At 39.9% G+C, this 15,534-nt stretch overlaps 1 protein-coding gene across 1 annotated transcript in view; it reads left to right on the top strand.

Moving 5' to 3' along the window:
* Window positions 1–15,534, top strand: part of LOC149153019 (uncharacterized) — a 188,994-nt gene that overhangs the window by 147,946 nt on the left and 25,514 nt on the right. The gene's annotated exons all lie outside the window — the stretch shown is intronic.

Below are 15,534 nucleotides of genomic sequence, written 5' to 3'. Positions count from 1 at the left end.
AAACTTATAGTTTAAGACATACCTTTGTTTCTTAACAAACCTTGTAATTCCAATGCTTTGTCTTGTGAAGCCTTCTTCCATGTTCCTTGAGTATTCAACAAGTCTTTTCTAAACAAAAATATGACTAGAAATGTGATTAGTATTTAATATAAACAAACTTAGATAAGTAAGGGAAACCAAATATAAAAGACAATACAAGGAGTAAGATACTTATCTTTGGAAGTTGGTAAGGGCTCCTTCCAAGCTTGAGGGATAGTAGAAGGATATGCAAGGGATAGAGTCCCTAAGAGTTCCTAGCAAATAGGTCTTTGACTTCGGGTCCTTCCATCATGTTCTTCTTTGGTGAAACTTCTTTGGCAAAGTTTGCTTGATCCCTGTCCCTTCTTTCTTGGCCCTTTAGACTTCTTGATTTCTTTGTAGACTTCTTCACTTTTCCTTTTACTAGATCCAAGACTTTATTCTTTCAGGGGAAGAGATCTATCCTCTTCTCCCAAGCATTATAATTGAATGATTCTTCTAATTTGCTCTCTTCTTTTATTGTGTTAGACATTGTCCTTGAAGATAGTAAACTTTTTTCCTTCTGAGGTCTACTTATAAACTTTAATCAACTTCTTGAGGTTCCGTAGATTAATTTCAGTAGATCCTTAAACTGTCTTTTTCCTCCTTCTTTACCTTAGCTCCATTCTCCAGCTTTAATGATGTTGATCCCAGGCCTCTAATAGCTTTTGTTATCTCCCAATTCCACTGTATGAGAAGATGATTCCTTTGATAGAGTGTGAGGTTATTTACTCTTTCTTGTCATATGCCTAGATGCTTCACTGTCAATAATCCATGCATTATCATTATTAAGTGAACCTGTAAGTGCAACCAAGAACCCTTGACTTTTGACTTTGTTGAATAAGTAGTAGAAGATCTTTTTGATATCACTTCCTGCAGTATTGAATCCCATTCTTATAGAGGGGGGTAATCATTTCCTTCAAGCCGACGATGTGATCTTCAATCTTCTTTGACCTTAGCTCTAATACCATGTTGAGAAATCAATGCTAGTAGGATTAGGGTTAGATTTCTCTTTTTTGATAATTACTTGTGAATTATGTTGGCTTCTTTTACTTATTTGTTATATTATCTTTCATCAAGAAATTACCAAATTATATGTGCATAAAATCACAAAAACACAAGACACAAGATGTACGCGCTATGCCAGGCAAAACCCGTATCTAGGGGAAAACCTAATCAAAATATCTTCCTTCAATAGTTTTCCTTGAGACTCTTCAACCTAGACAAAGACCTCCTCCACACCAAGCCAACCTCACCTTCTTCGATCCAACCTCCAACCTATTAGCAACAACTCTTCAACCCTAGCAACTTCGACTTGGCAACTTCCGGCATTAGCAGCAGCTTCGACTTGTCAGCTTCCGACATCAGCAACAACTAAGACTTTGACAACTTCCAGCATTAGCAACAACTTCGACTTGGCAGCTTCCGACATCAACAACAACTTTCGGCATCAGCAACAACTTCGACTTTGACAAGGATACTTCGATCTCCTAAACTAGCCCACACGAGAGAGAGAGAGAGAGAGAGAGAGAGAGAGAGAGATACCAAAACTTCGATTTTGTCCTTCCCTTCCTTCTTGACCAAACTCGCACTCCTTTTAGCCTCCTCCTTCACTGTCGCACTTTTCCCATGTTCCAGCTTCAAATATCGAACTATGTGAGAGAGAGATAGATGCTCCAAATGAAGTCGAACTGCCTTGTATATATAGCCTTTCAATAAGGTTGAATTGCCTTCATTGAGGCCGACTTGATCTTCTTGAGGCCGACTTTGTGTGGAGCTTACATAATTCATTTTTGACTCAAAAATAATTCTTTTTACATCGTTCGAAAGCCCAAGAAGGGTCTCATAAAATATACAATGACTCTAATTGTGAAAATTCTATTACTGCAACAACTGATTTATTTTACCTACTTATTTCTTGATAAGTTATTTATGAAAATCCTTCAGTAAACATTAAAATAAATTCTGCTGCAGATATCACATCAAATACAAAAACAAACACATGCACAAGTATTAACACATTGACACAAATATTTTGGCCAATCAGTCCCCGAAAAAACCCAATGTGGGAAAACCGGTGTAGCAAGGGAGGATTTTGTTATTCAATAATTCTTCAGTGCAACTGGGTGCCAAACTGGCTTACCCAACAAAGAGAAATTTCTTCAGCACTACCCCCAGTCTCAGCGTTAGCCTAGATGACCTCTGTGTTGCTCCTAGACTCTTTGCGTCAGCCCCTGCCTCTCTGCTTCAGTACTAGGCCTCTCTGCGTCACCCACGTAGGCCCTTTAGTGACTGCGCAGTCTACAGCCTCTGCGTCTGCCTCTCCAACCTTTGCGCTATTCTCCTGGTGCTGTTCCTGACTCTCTGTTCCGTACTTGCTGCCTCCTGCTGCTCTCTAGACCACTAGTTCGAATTTCTCAGCTAACCTCGCTACAGAAATCGAACTGACTGGTCTCCCTCATTGTGTTCTCCAACTGACCTTCAAACCTCTTCTTATACATTTCCTGTTGGTCCTCCAACGACCGAGGTTAAATCTTTAATCAACGGCTAAGATTAGATTTGGCTTGATCCATGACTTTTGGAACCTTCTAACCCAGTTTTATATTAATACCCATTAATATTTTATTTTTTGAAGTTTAGAATTAGAAACTCCATTAAAAATATTAATTATTTTAATATCTCCCAAACCAGTTAGAATCTACCCAAACTATTATGGGTCTTGGAGATCTCATGTGCTTTAGCCTCTCCACCAATTTTCATGGCTAGAGCACATCCGATGCTACCCCAAATCAACACTTCCTCTTAGCGAGGACTATGCTCTAGTAATACTCCACACTGAGCATTACTCTGATCATACGACATCGGTACCTGTGTTGATGCTAAGCCTCCCTCCTCAACATCCTTTACACTGCTGCCTCCTATACCGCTACCCATGGATCTATCATTGCCACTGCTACATCTGTATTGCAGCTCCCTCTGCATCTGTGCTGCTGCTGGTCCATCTTCCCAACACTGCATCTGCACTGCAAACTCCTCATCATGTTGCATCGTGCTACTCTGACTGCTACTGCACTGCAAACTCCTCCTCATCATGTTGCATCGTGCTACTCTGACTCCTACTGCACTGCAACATCATACCCATTTTTGCTACTGAAATTGATTCTTTATCATCCCCATATTCTCCCTGAAATAATCAAACTTGGTTCTTCCAAGGGCCTTGGTAAGGATGTCTGCCACCTGTTCTCCTGTAGGAGTGTAGCTCAACTGTATAGCTCCTCGTTGGACACAGTCTCTGACAAAGTGACACTGGATATCAATATGCTTTAATTGATCGTGAAACATTGGATTCTCAGAGAGCTTGATGCAACTCTGATTATCACACATGATCCTAGTCACCTCCATCTTTCTTCTGAATAGGTTCACAAGAAGTTTTCTAGAGCCATATGGCCTCGCACGAAGCTGTGCTTGCGGCCATGTATTCTGCCTTAGTTGAGCTCAGAGCCACGGATCTCTGTTTCCTACTGCACTAGGAGGTCATTCCTGATCCAATGTTGAAACAGTACCCAGAGGTACTTTTTCGATCCACTGAACTTCTTGCCCAATTTGCATCAGTAAACCCACTCAATCTGATATCCTTACCCCTGGTGTACAAGAGTCCATAATCGACTGTTCCCTGTAAATACCTGAGAACATGTTTGGCTGCTGCCCAGTGCGCCCTCTTCAGCTCCACCATGAATTGACTGAGGGTGTTGACAGCGTAGCAAATGTTTGGCCTAGTATTGACCAGATACATCAGGGACCCTATGAGCTGCCTGTATAAGGTGGGATCAACATCTTTGTCTTCTGATGCATCAATCTTCTTCCAGTTGGTTATTATTGGAGTAGCCATGGGTCTACAACCCTCCATCCTGAATCTCTTCAAGATTTCTGTAGCATATCTCCCTTGCCCAAGGAAGATCTCCCCATTTTGCTGCCAAACTTCCAACCCTAGGAAATAATGCATTCGTCCCAAATCCTTCATGTTGAACTCCGTGGCTAGATTCTTTTTGCAATCCCCTATGAGCCTGGATGATCTTGTCAGGAAGAGATCGTCCACATATAATACTAAGATTAGAGGATCATTCTCTACAACCAGATAGTAGAGATTTTGATCTGCGTCACTCTTGAGTCTTGACAAATCCCATTTCCTGCAAGTAGCCATCGATTCACCTATAACATGCTCTAGGTGCCTGTTTCAGTGCATACAAGGCTTTCTTCAATCTGCATACATGAGACTTCTTCTCACGTGTCTCAAAGCCCTCTGGTTGTTCAATGTATACCTCTTCTTCTATCACACCGTTCATAAATGCCGTTTTGACATCCATCTGATGAATCTCCCACCCCATCTGTGCTACAAGAGATATCACGGTTCTAATAGATGTATACTTGGCTACTAGGGCAAAAGTCTCTTTGTAGTCAATTCCTTCCTTTTGAGCATACCCCTTAGCCACAAACCTGGCTTTGTATTTCTCAACACTGTCCTCTGCAGCGTATTTGATCATGTAGATCCATCTCGAACCTACCACTGATTTATTTTGAGGCCTTGGCACTACCTCCTAGACATCGTTCACCATTATGGAGTTGTACTCCTCTACCATCGCATCCAGCCAAACTTGATGTTGAGCTGCCTCCTGAAAATTGGCAGGCTCCCCATCTTGAGCTACTAATGCCTGATATCTATCTGGCTGTTTTCGCTCCCTCTTATTGTTCCTTGGCGCACTGATGAAATCCTCTGCATCTCGCAGAATCTGACGAAGTTCCCTACTCGTTCTTCCTCTGCCAGCAGGTGCTTCTGTTAGCTCCTCCTCATCCTGTGATTCTTCCTGACCCGAGGAAGAATTCTTTTCTTCCGTTGGTTGAAGAGGTTTGACCAATGGTTCCTCTTTTGATTGCTCCTTGGAAGACATTTCTTGAGATTTTCTGAAAGCCCTGTCTTCCATGAACTTCACATATCATCGAACTACTACCTTCTTGCTCCCTGGAAGATAGAGTCTGTATGCCTTAGCGTTCTTGCTATATCCCACTAGATATCCTTTCTCTGCAGTTTGATCCAGCTTCTTCCTCTTTTCCTCGGGTATGCAGCAATATGCTAAGCTCCCAAATATCCTGAAATGATTGACTTCAGGCGTCTTCCCTGTGAAGACTTTGTCTAGAGTAATCTTGCCCAATGCCCGATGAGGAGTTCTATTCTGAACATAGACTGTTGTGTTGCATTCTTTTGCCCACAGGAATTTTGGCATATCTTGATCATACCATAGTTTTAAAACTCCGACTCCGACTCCGACTCCGAAACGGTAATGACTCGGCCGGCTCGATTTCAATGACTCGGTCGTTGTAAAAAATACATTAAATATTTATTTTTTTTATAAAAAAACATAATTTTAAAGATTTTCATTCATGTTTCCAAACACACAACATTATAATATAGATGGAAGACAACATATGATCAAAGTAGGCTCATGAACCAATCCATTATATCAAAATGGTACCCAATGGCAATACATAGTCAACTGTCATACATGATCAAAGACTCAAAACAAAAAACACATAACCAAGGAGGCTAGAAATGGCCTCTACAACAAAAGTAAACTGTGACCGGACTCCAGTACTTGTACTACAGCTACTGGCTAGTAGCTACTGCCAGAGGAGCCAAGATCATGTCGATCAATCTCTGGATCATCATCAGAGTCAGACAGGGGGCCCCATGGCTCCTCATCATCATCATCATCTCCAACTGCAGCTGTAGAAGTGGTACCACTAGCAGGCTGTGCAACTGCAGCGGATGCAAGCTGAGATAGAGTAGATATGCGGCTGCGCTTCTGTCGTGGCTGAGCAGAGGAAGCACCTACAACTGGAGTCCTTGCTGGCTGTGAGACTAAGGCTGTGGATTGGGATCTGCATTCAACTGAACAACATGTTCAAGTTCAACTGATGTCTCGATATCTAAATCTAAATCAAGATCCTCATCAGGATCAAACTCCGCTGGACGACTCTCCACTACCCAATCTGATGTTGGATCAATGTCTTCCAACACAATGGGATCTGAATCAGGTCTTTTGTTTAGCAAATGGTTTCGTCTGAGCCAGAGGTTGTATTGGACATAAACTAGATCATTTAACCGTTTTTGATCCAAACGGTTTCTCTTCTTTGTGTTACTTGGGAGCAGGAGCGAAAATGAGAGCGGGAGTGACATTTTTAGAAGCTCCTGGTTTGGGAGCGAATCCCAGAGGAGTTCGACAACCAATGTCACTAACATCAAGGTACATAGAGGGATTGGTGCTCTTGATTAAATATGAGTTCCATACCCTAATACATGACAAAATTCAATGGAAACATTGCAATCCTCCAATCCTGAAATCCTGAAAAACTGATAAGTCTGCTGGATTTTGAATGAAATCTAAAACTCTACTTTCTCCATATGAAATCCAATGAGGCCGAAACCACTCTCAAACATCCTGAGTCATTTCATGGTAATGTTAAAAATTTAAGTAAAAGGATGAAAATGAAGATTAAGGAGAATGTCACTTTTACTTTAAGAATTTAACATTACCATGAAATTTGAATAGCATACCAATAGTAGAGAGCATTTGAGTGTGTTAAATAGGGTTTGGGAGGGCGAAATGGACCCCAAATAACATTTAGCTAATTCATAAAACACCTTGAAGTCCAAACCAATCAGCGAACCCCTTAAAATTTCATTAAAATAATGTTAAATCGTTGTTTTAGTGGGTTACGAGCCACTGTTTGTGACTCGGCCGAGTCAGTACGGGAAACGACCGAGTTGGCCGAGTCATGGCTGACTCGGCCAACCGAGCCGTTTTTCGTACCGAGTCACTCTGGAGGGCAATGAAACGGACCAACTCGGCTGTTTCCGTTTTGAAACGGCCGTTTTTTAAAACTATGGATCATACATCATGGCCCTAGCTGCTTCTACAATAGTCTTGTTCTTTTTTTTGCTACTCCATTCTGCTCCGGATTGTACGGAGCTGTCCACTCTCTTCTGATGCCCTCCTTAGCGCAAAAATTAGTGAAGTCCTTATCGACATACTCTCCACCATTATCTAAGTGCAAAACTTTTATTTTCTTCCCAGTCAGATTCTCCACTAGAGGCTTGAACTCTTTGAATCAACAAAAAACCTCGTCCTTGGTTTTCAGAAAATAAATCCAAGTTTTCCTTGAGTGGTCACCAATGAAGGTAAGGAAGTACTTAACACCACTAAGAGCTTTAGTGGACATGGGTCTGCAAATATCTCAGTGTATCAATCCTAGTACACTCTTGGCCCTGTTTTTACTTCTAGGAAATGCTGCCTTGGCATACTTTCCTAGAGCACATCCTCTGCATACATCATCTCGTTCTGTACTAAGATCCAGAACTCCTGTTACAGTGCTCGTGAGGATTCTCAAAGCCCCATGGTGCAAATGTCCCATTCTTCTGTGCCATAGTTCGTTCAAATCCTTGTCTCCATGACTGCTTATTAGTGCCATTGGTGATTCTAGTTGTAGTCTGTATGACCTATTACTTTTGATCTCGATATGCACTTTTTTTTCCCAGCTCGGGTGTTTGACATATACTTTCTCCTTGATGAAGAAAACGTCATAGCCTTTGCCTCGAAGTTGCGACACGGAAAGTAAGTTCATCCCCAATCCTGGTACATGCAACACATTGGTAGCACTGAACCGCTCTCCCGTTTCTGTTTGAAAAACTATGGTACCCCTACCTACTGGAGTACATTTTGCCTTGTTCCCCATGTTGATCTGAAAGTTCATCTTCTCCTCTCGATAATCTGAGAAACATTGCTGGATTCCCATCATATGCCAAGAGGCCCCACTGTCTATATACCATACCTCTGATGATGCAGAGCTAGTCACACAAGCCACTTCTTCTTCCAGCTTGGAAGCCAACATAGAGAAATTGAAATCACTTTCTCTTGTGCAATTTGCTAAAAATCTGAGCGAGTCTCTTGACGTAGATGCCTTTGCATCATGGTCTCGACCCATAATTGAATTTCCCTTCCTGTCTCTGGTTACTCGCTTTGATACCCTGTGAAAATTCTATTACTGCAACAACTGATTTATTTTACCTACTTATTTCTTGATAAGTTATTTATGAAAATCCTTCAGTAAACATTAAAATAAATTTTGCTGCAGATATCACATCATAATACAGAAACAAAGAGAAACTGGGTGCCAAACTGGCTTACCCAATAAAGAGAAATTTCTTCAGCACTTCCCCTAGTCTCAGCGTCAGCCTAGATGACCTCTGCGTTGCTCCCAGACCCTCTGCGTCAGCCCCTGCCTCTCTGTATCACCCACGCAGGCCCTCCAGTGACTGTGCAGTCTGCAGCCTCTGCGTCTGCCTGAGAGGCTCTGCGTTTTCCTCTCCAACCTCTGTGTTGTTCTCCTAATGCTGTTCCCAGCTTTCTGTTCCGTACTTGCCGCCTCCTGCTGCTCTCTAGACCACTAGTTCGAATTTCTCAGCTAACCCCGCTCCAGAAATCAAATTGACTGGTCTCCCTCAGTGTGTTCTCCAATTGACCCTTAAGTCTCTTCTTATACTTTTCTTGTTGATCCTCCAACGATCGAGATTAAATCTCTAATCAACGGCTAAGATTAGATTTGGCTTGATCCATGACTTTTGGAACTTTCTAACCCAATTTTATATTAATATCCATTAATATTTTATTTTTCCTAAGTTTAGACTTAGGAACTCCATTAAAAATATCAATTATTTTAATATCTCCCAAACCGGTTAGAATCTGCCCAAACCATTTCTGGGTCTTGGAGACCTCATGTGCTTTAGCCTCTCCACCAATTTTCATGGCTAGAGCACATCCGGTGCTACGCCAAATCAACACTAATGACTCTTTATTAATCCTAGGAGTCCACAATGGGGACTTTGACTAATAAAATGATGACCCAAGCATGAAACCCATGCTTTAATAAGTCATTGTAACAATAATAAAAATTCTTTTGACAAATACATTTTATGAAAACTGAATCTAGTTACATTTTTCAACATTTCCAAGCCTTCTAGCCCTCAACTAGGCCCTTAAGCCTCTTGGTTTGCTTCTCTATCCCTCATTTACTTCTCTGTTTTGCTACAACCATCTATTTAGTCTCATAACTATAATAAAAAACATTAAAAGTGATCAAAGGTCAATTAACAATCACTTAACTTCATTAACTAATCCTTGGAGTTCATTGGCACTGGTTATTTGGCATCTTATTGACTTTTGGAGGACTGAATCACTGAATTTCTGAGTTGATATAGGTCGGATATATGCTATTTACAGGTCTAATCTGAATGTTAAATGTTTGATCTATAGCCTATAAAGCTAATTGGCAATCATTGGAAGGTCTCTTGTTTCAATTTTCTATCTTATTCTTGACATCTTGCATTGTTTCCTAAGTGCTGATATAATAATTGCGGACCTTTGAAAATGAGGTTGCAGCAGTGATAAATTGCACTAAAGGCTCTAAAAAATAACTAAGGAACTCATCTAATACATAAACGTTAATTGTTGAAGTGATTTGGGCTTAAAGTTTGATCAAGGGTTCATTAGTGTCTTGTCATCTTTTGCATCAGCATTTTGCATTTAAGTACTCTTTATTGTTTCAAGAACATAATTGGCAAATCTAATTGATCTAAAGGTTAAATTGGATTGGTAATAAGATTGGCTAATTGCTCTAACAAATCTCATTGTGGATTATTATTATTTTCTCTCATTGTGAAATTGTTTCTAAGGAATATATTTGCTTCTCTCATTGTTAGAGAATTGGATAATTGGATACGTGGCTATATTGCTATTAGCTTTCTTGTGGATCTATTGTGATAATAAGCATACTAATATTGTGTACTTGCAGGTGAGTTTCATATCTTAAGTTTACACTCTTGCTAATCAAGTCAATTGATAATCATAATCGTGATAAGAGGAATCACTAATTGTGTTTAATCTCTCTCTCTTTCTTGTATCTAATTAACACATTGACACTATTGTTATTGGTCATTATCTAATTGGCATTTCAGCATTGTTGAGAGAAACATTGTGTTTATGGTTGTTTCATGAGCAATTGTATTGATCTTAACACATTTTGGCGCCTTCTATCTTGTTTCATTGAGCATCCCCTCTTTTAGTGAAGATTGTCATTATATATTGATTTAAGTACTTCATTGTTCTAATATCATTGTAATTTGTCTCTAAGTGCTTAAGACATTTAACCAGTGTTGATAATATCGCCGAAATATCGGCGATATTCGTAAATATCGCGATATTTTCGGCGGGCCGAAATATCGCCCCCGAAAAATCGCGATATTTTCAAGTTTTGAATTTCGCGCGAGAAATACGAAATTTCGGCGATATTTTGGTAAAAATCGCGAGACGACGGTAAATATCGCCGGTTAGGTTGTATCGACGAATTATAAAATGGTTTTTCAGTTTTCGATGCACGTCATTTTGTTTTCGTGAGAGCTGGAGAGTGAGACGGAGACGGTGCTCTGTATATATGTGGCTGAAGACAACGGCCTTGTGAAGAATTCGTTGATGAGGTTGGCTATAGGTAAAGAGTTATCGGTGATCAACCTTGATAAGTTAGTGGCAAGGGTTGTGAATCTATGTTGCGTATTCAATTTGATTACCAGTAAGGGTTTAAGTTAGACCACTGTCGAGTAGTGTAGAATGATGCTACACCCAAGGGATCTACAAATTGCATTCATGCTTGCTGCAAAACCCAATGGTAAGATTAATACATGAGATATGGCTGGGATGAGATTAGATAGATATATTGTTCGCTTGATATGTCTGTAAATATTATATAGAAATATTGTTCGTTTGATATGTAATGTAAATGTTAGCAAGCAAAATTGCCCCGAATCAATTTAGTGAGCAACTTAGCCTCACTCTAGTAATGATAGAATCTCATAATCATAATGATAAATATGTTGTTTGGAAAAATATACTCGGTTGATGTTTATTTTAGCTACGCAGAACGTTTATGATTTTTTTTTTATAGAAAATAGTTATATTGTTATTATTATTTTTTATAACATAATTAGGTTAATAGGCCTATATATTTTAGAATAAGGTTTTTTAGAATTTTAAGTTAATTACTAAATGTTTTAGAATATTTATAATGGCACTCATAGATTAAATGTTGAGATTTATTTCAAAAGTAATTATGTTTTTTCAATATTTTTAATTAAATTAATTAATCTTAGAAAAAATGTCATATAAATAGGTGTAGTGTGAAATGAGTTATGATATTTATGTGCCAATGTGTTTAGTTCATGTTGTTATTGCTTTATATGTTTAGAAATCTGAAAAAAATGAATATATTATGCATTTTTTATGCTTGCCGATATTTGCCGATATTTTCGCCGATATTTCCGATAAGATATTTTCCGGACCCTCGCCGATATTTTCCCGATACCGATATTATCAACACTGCATTTAACAATCTCTCTAAAACTAATATTTCATTCTGCACTTGCATTTTAGGATTAGCTTTGCATTTAATTAATTTACCTCCAAGCATAATCTTGGTTTAAAGACTCTTAGGACCACCTTTCTCATCTAGCTTGCGAAGTCTAGACCCTCTTTAGTGGTTAACACAGTGGCCTTGTAGTCGTCAGAGCCATAGTCTCTACAGCACTGAAAGCATCAGGTGGGTAGAACCCCAAGGGAGGTATTGTTAATATAGCCTCAACTAGTTTCCCCTGTGTTTCTATCTCACAACCTACTCTAGAGACTAACTTCAAAATAGCTGAGAGAAAGGATTCACCTAGTTAGGCATCTAACTTAAAATCAATCAAGATTCTGCATTTCACTTAGACTTTAGGTGTTGCATCTCATTTAGGATAGTGAAGCATCCTAAGGCAACAACTGTTCATCTAGTTACGTGGTAAATAATTTATATTGAGCAAGTATTTGGCTCCATTAAGGCGCTAGTCTTTCAAGATAGTCTAATCTAATCATTGAACTATCTAAATTAACCAAGCTGCTAAGTCATTCAGTTGTGTCTCCCAGACTTGTCGTTTGTCGACGGGTCTTTTCATCTTCACATTTCATAGGGACTAGCCCCCATAGCCTACTGTAGGGAGACAACTAGAACGAAGAGGGCGGGGATCAGAGTGATAGCCCCTGCCCTGGTCGATGTCGCATCTCGCCTGTACAATTTGAGCGACAATAGGACGGACATGATGGGGATCCACATCCTGAGTGTGTAGATGTGAGGGGGGGCAATCATGGATACATGAGTTACCAAATCGGCCTTTGTTTTTCCACCCCTCTTGTGCGCTTTTTACTTTTGCTTGATTTTTCCTTTTATCACTGCTTGTAGCTCAAAGGTGTAGAGGTTGCTATGTATGATGTATAGTAGTTGTATTGCCCCTTAATGATAAGGTAGCTCGTCGCCCATCGGGGTTGGGACATGCAAGGGTTCCTTTCATGATGTATAGGAGCAATATGGGGCTCAAGAACCAAGTGATGGACATAACAGGTGAGGTGGAGCTCATGCTAGGCTTTTGCCCACGTGCTAATGTGTATGTCCCGACCATCTTTTGCATTTTGATATTCTTTCTTTTATTTTGCTTGTGGCCATTATATGATCTTTTCTTTTCTTTTAGTTGCATCAACCTCCGAGGGCAAAGTTTCGAGCCCTACCCAGGTATGTGGACGTTTGGTTTCCAAATCCCAAAAAACCATTGGTCAGTTGAACCCGAAGAATGTAGGTGGAATAAGGACTTGTAATGTAAGATGGAAAGTGGCAAGTATGTAATTGGGATAGATGGAACACACTATCTCAATCAAGGCTTCCTGAGTAGTGCCCCTCCTATACCCATTGGGCCATTAGGGGAGGTCCCACTAGACTAGGATCGAAGATTACCCCATTTAAGGTGAGGGAGCAAGATCACGGTCAAAACCCCTCCTCCTTCCTTGTCACCCCATAATCCATACCAAAATCCCAAGTACAAAAAAGTAAAGTACCTTTTGATCGGAAGCCCACCTTTGTCCATTTTCTCTTATCAGATGGGTGAGAAGGTATATGACTGATGCAGGTGGTGGAGATGTAACTGCACACTGTCATTGGCTAGTGGTGCTGTCAAGAGCTGCTAGCTGGCCAGCTGGATGCGAAGTGTGGGGTAATATTTTCTTGTCACTCACCTTTGGTGGGTAACAGTCCATACACTTCGTAAAGTCTGGATTGAAAGAGATATAAATCATGCAGATGAAGCAATCATGCTCACTTTGTGTCACTGGTTCTATCACTCTTTGGGGGTACCCCCTATCCATCCTAAACAGGTTTCAAGTTTGTGATAACGTGCTCTCACAGCTTGAACAACATGACAGTGAAGACTAGCTTTAGAGCATTATGGTTGGTGAGACTGGGTTGAGGGTACCAGAGAAGTTAGCAGGCAGCTTCTTGCTCATTGTGTAAGGCCCATGAACATTTTTACACTGGTCAATGCACTTCCAAGAATCTGAAGATATTCTACTTTGCAGGCTTACCATCTTTAACAAACTCTGAAAAGAAAGAAAACTAACTCTGAAACCTAAACTCCAGAACATAGAGCTTAATTTCTAAGTCCCTTCTTTCACTTGGAAAACACCTTTTAGTGAACAATAACTAAAAACAAACACTTCTAGTTTTTCCCTGGAGCATATTCGCACATTGAGCAATGATTATCACTTGTCATTGTCTCCTTGCCAATAAAATCCCACAGTTCTATGAGTATCCCCACAACTACTCCTTGCTAACAAAAATGTCTCAGCAAAAATATACCTTTACTGTACCAATTATCTTTTGGCGATTCCCAGCACTATGGCTGTCTCCAAGCACCAAGCCATGGTGCCTTGGTCCATCTCCCATGGTCCAAATCGATGCCTCTAGGACAGTTTCAGATCTGGAGTTTTTAATTTTAAAATTCTCACCGAAAGACGATTTCCAGTGTTTAAAATTTACCTCTTCTCAACCGCTTGCTGTGACATAATTCTGTGCAGCCTCTCCCTGCTATGATGTAACCCCCTTCTGTGATTTCCTGCTATAATGTACTGCTGTTGTGACACCAACCAGACTTCTCACTGTTGAGAAATCTAGGGCATCAAGTATTAGGTGATTTCTCTTCAATTAGTAATTGCTTGTGAGTGCTTTTACAACTTTAGATTAGGATCTTCTTTACTTAAGTTATTAGTGTTCTTCTTCATCAAACAACTACCAATATATGAACATAAATAGACAAGAGACACAGAATGTAGGCTATGAGTCAGGGCCAAAACCTCTCACTCTTTGAGAGGAAAACCCGCAGAAATTCTTCTTATAGAGATTCCAATTGACGAATACCACGACCAAGACCCTTGACCTATTTGCCACTCCAAGATCAAGACACTAGTTCTTCATCCGCTTCCTTGTTTACTCTTCTCTTGGTTCCTTCTACTGCACTTAAGCTTTAGATATCTTATTGTATGAGATCACTTGAGTCACTATACCGAATCCTGTGGTTACTTGTAATGACACTGAACTTCTCCTTTTGCAATGAGACCGAAACTGAAGTCACACTTCTTCTTGAGATAGTACCGCGACCTTTTCTGAGATTCCACCGAGATTGTGGCATTGTGGTGAGACTTCATCACTGTGTATATATATTGCAACCTCTTGCTGTGGTAACATCGAAGATAAGATCACCTATCCGAGTTCCTTTTTGTAACTGTAACTGATATTTGAACTTGATTTTTTACTTGTCACTGCAACTGTGATCCGAATTACAGAGGTAAACTGAACTCCTTGACTTCTCACCGAACTGTGGACTTCTAACCGAAACTTCTTCTCTGTTATGGCACTGAAACTTCTTCTCTGAAACAATCATCCGAATTTCAGAGGTGATCCGAACTTCTGCCTTGTGGAATAGGCCGAGCTACCTATTTATAGTAGTCTGCCTATGAATATAAGCCGACATAATCTTATGAAGCGATGTGTCTCTAATTTAGGTGAGCTGACATGAATTTTCTACTTCATCTTGAAGCCGACATGAAGAAGGATAACTTGTGCTTGTCTTGGAGGGCTACTAGACAATCCTATTGACTTATATATATTGTAACATGCCCAATAAGGGTTCTTTATACATGACATTGACTCTTTTTGACTTTTATGACTAGATGACAAATCCTAAAGGCTCTCAATGGGAGCCATTACTAAAAATAAAATATCTTGTTCATGAAACCCATGAAGTAAGCATTACAATAATAATTTTATTTTTCATCCTTTACATCATTTACATAAAAATCACAATTACATGTCATTATGAAGACCGAAACTAGTTACACTTTTCAACACTTCCTCTTAACTAGGGAGGTATTCATAATGGTACTTGGTCATTCTCGATCTGAAGAATTTCTCATAAGAAGAATCGAATTGGTAAACCATCTGTATAGCATCATATCAACC

This window comes from Pinus tabuliformis, chromosome 9 (assembly GCF_031772625.1).
Source record: "Pinus tabuliformis cultivar Carrire ecotype Pingquan chromosome 9, CPIR1, whole genome shotgun sequence".
Classification (NCBI taxonomy): domain Eukaryota; kingdom Viridiplantae; phylum Streptophyta; class Pinopsida; order Pinales; family Pinaceae; genus Pinus; species Pinus tabuliformis.
Note: the sequence above shows the minus strand (reverse complement) of the source record. Positions and strands in the feature narration are given on the sequence as shown.